Here is a 3,384-nt window from a genome sequence, read left to right as displayed (position 1 = left end):
GATAAACCAGCTTTATAAAAATAGTATATCAGTCTGGGGAGAGCTCAGATACCTGGAACCTATATAAAGAGTGGGGAGTGATGGTGTGCTCTTGTAATACCAGTGCTGTAGTGCAGGCTGTGGGTGTATGAGGCTCACTGCCCAGCCAACCTAGCCTGCTTGGCAGGCTCCAGTCAGGGACTCTGTCTCAAAGAAGCAATGCAATGGCACCTGAAGAATAAAACCTGAGGTTGGCAACATGCATGCGCACACACACAATGGTATGATAGCTTTTGGACCTGATTCAATCTCCCTGATTCTAGTTGTACACATGCATGCACACACACACAATGGTATGATAGCTTTTGGACCTGATTCAGTCTCCCTGATTCTTGTTGTACACATGCATGCACACACACACACACAATGGTATGATAGCTTTTGGACCTGATTCAATCTCCCTGACTCTAGTTGTACACATGCATGCACACACACACAATGGTATGATAGCTTTTGGACCTGATTCAATCTCCCTGATTCTAGTTGTACACATGCATGCACACACACACAATGGTATGATAGCTTTTGGACCTGATTCAATCTCCCTGATTCTAGGTGTACACAACATCAGTAAACAGCATGGTACTTTGGTCAGGACTTCTATGTCTGCCCTCCTTTCCACAAAGGAACCTGCCTGTGTTGACAAATGAGGTCTTAAGAAGAGCCTGACATCAATGTTTTTTCAACCTCAATCCTAGCGTAAAGTCAGGAGGTAGTTTATGCACCAAAACAATTAAAAAACAAAAAACACTTTAAGCCAGGTGGCAGCAGTGGTGGCGCTGGCACACACTCTTAATCCCAGCACTCGGGAGTCAGAGACAGGATGATCCCTGCGAGTTTGAGGCCAGCCTGGTTTACAGAGCAAGTTCCAGGACAGGCTCCAAAACAATACATAGAAACCCTGTTTTCAAAAACAAAAACAAAAAACAAACAACAGCAACAAAACATTTTTATTAAATTTAAGTACCTACTACTCTGCCTCCAAATTTAACGTTTTGGCCTCTTCAACCCTCTTTCTTTCTCCCTCCCTTCCTCCTTCACTTCCTTTCTTTTAAAAGATTTATTTCTATGTTATGTGTATGGATGTTTTGTCTGCATATATGTCTGTGTACTACATGTGTGCAGTGCCAGGAGAGGTTGTCAGATCCCCTGGAAGTGACGTTCAAGGTGGCTGTGAGCCCCCATGTGGGTTCTGGGAATGGAACCAGGGTCCCCTGCAAACAGCAAGTGCTCTTAACTGTTGAACCGTCTCTCCAGTCCCACAAATGACTATTTTTGTGCCTGTTTTCCCAAGTACATGTATGAGAGTTTCTATTTAGCTGTCAGTAGAAGAGTTGTTGATTTCTAGGGTATGCACATATTGTGTTTAACAGTTTTTCTGAAAGTGGTTATATGAGATTTCCCGCAATACCACATTCTGATTTTTCTGCCCATCTGTTAGGCATGAATTAATGTATCATGTTCTGTTAATTTTGCATATCTCTGATTACTTATGAACTGTTTATCTTTTCCTTTTTACTGACCACTTGATTTTTACTCTTCTGTGACTTCTTTATTTGACTTTCTTATCCTGTCTTAGTCTGTGTTCTATTGCTGTGAAGAGACACTGACCACAGCCACAGCAACTCTTTTATTTATTTATTTATTTTGGTTTTCTGAGGCAGGCTTCCTCTATGTATCCCTGGCTGTCCTGGAACTCACTCTGTAGACCAGGCTGGCCTTGAACTCACAGAGATCTGCCTGCCTCTGCCTCCTAAGTGCTAGGACGTAAGGTGTGCACACCACCACCACCAGGCGGACCACAGCAACTCTTATAAAAGAAAGCATTTAATTGGGACTGGCTTACAGTTGTAGAGGTTTAGTCCATTATCATCATGGCACGGAATATGGTGACATGCAGGTAGACAAGGCACTAGAGAAGTATGCGCGAGTTACATCCAGATCCACAGGAGGCAGAAAGGAAGTGAGACACTGGGCTACCTTGGGCTTCTGAAATCTCAAAGCCCACCCCCAGTGACACACTTTCTCTAACAAGGCCACCCCTACTCCAACAAGGCCACACTTACTCCCACAAGGCCACACCTCCTAATCCCTCCCAAGTAGTGCCACTCCCTGATGACCAAGCATTTCAAGTCTAGAAGCCTATGGGGTCTGCTATTCCTACTCAAACCACCATACCCCCTTTCGTTTTTGGCCCTTTTCTCAATGATTCACAGAAGTTCTTTATATATTCTGTACACTGACTCTTTGTGAACTTCATGGTCACAGGAGTTGCCTCCTAAACAATAATTTGATTTCTCAGTTTTAGTATATTTTATACATGAAAGTTTTTATTTTTAAGGTGGTTGAACTTATCTATTTTAAACATTATGATTGAATCTTTTCCCTTGAATCTAAGACACACTTTCCTACTCCAAGGTGATATACAATGCTCTCTCTTGACTTTCACAATTAGCTCTTTAGCCTATCTGGAATTTATTTTCAACAAGTATAAGCATTAAGGATAATATTTTTAATATCAGTAGTTCTGTTCTAAATGTTAATTAATTTATTTGGCTTATTATTATTATTATGGGGGGGTGAGCAGGTCATGGAACAGGTGTGGTGGTCAGAGGACAGTTTTGAGGATTATTCTCTCTTTCCACCTTGTGTTTGAGGCAGGGCTTCTCTTGTCGCTTCTGCCACGCTGTATGCCCCAGACCTGTGAGCTCCTGAGAGTCCCCCCTGTCTTCCCCCATCTCACCATAGGAACATTGGGATTACAGATGGGTATCACTACCTCTGGCTTTTTGTGTGGGTTGCAGGGGATCGAACTCAAGCTTTTGTGGCAAACAAATTTACCCACTGAGCCATCAAACCAGACCTTAATCCTTCTTAGAAGATGGATCAGTGACTGCCTCCCCCCTCTCCTTCCCCCGAGGACCCCCCCCCCGCTTTTAAGCCCTTTTTCTTGCCTGGCACCATGGTACTACTCAGGGGGGGTCTTGGCTATTTTGATACTTCACTGTTCCATATAAATGTTAGAATCACACTGTTGTTTTCTACAGAAAACCCTATTGCCTATAATAGTAATGGTTTTATATATTAAGGATAACTGCCATCCTTCCATTATTTCCTTGTTTTTAAAATAATTTCAATGATGTTATATGATTATTTCTATTAGATGATCTCCCCCAAAATTGGGTAAATTTCAGTTATGTTATGCTTATTTACCTTCTAGTTTTGTTATTTTGACAACTATTTTGAAATTATGGGACTGGGGAACTGGCTCAGTCAGTAAAGTGCTTGTCACATGTGCATAACCTGAGTCTGGGTTTCTAGAACCCATGTAAAAACATCTGGGTG

Source organism: Mesocricetus auratus, unplaced genomic scaffold (assembly GCF_017639785.1).
Source record: "Mesocricetus auratus isolate SY011 unplaced genomic scaffold, BCM_Maur_2.0 Super-Scaffold_100022, whole genome shotgun sequence".
In the NCBI taxonomy this organism is placed as follows: domain Eukaryota; kingdom Metazoa; phylum Chordata; class Mammalia; order Rodentia; family Cricetidae; genus Mesocricetus; species Mesocricetus auratus.
This window is presented reverse-complemented; position numbering follows the sequence as displayed.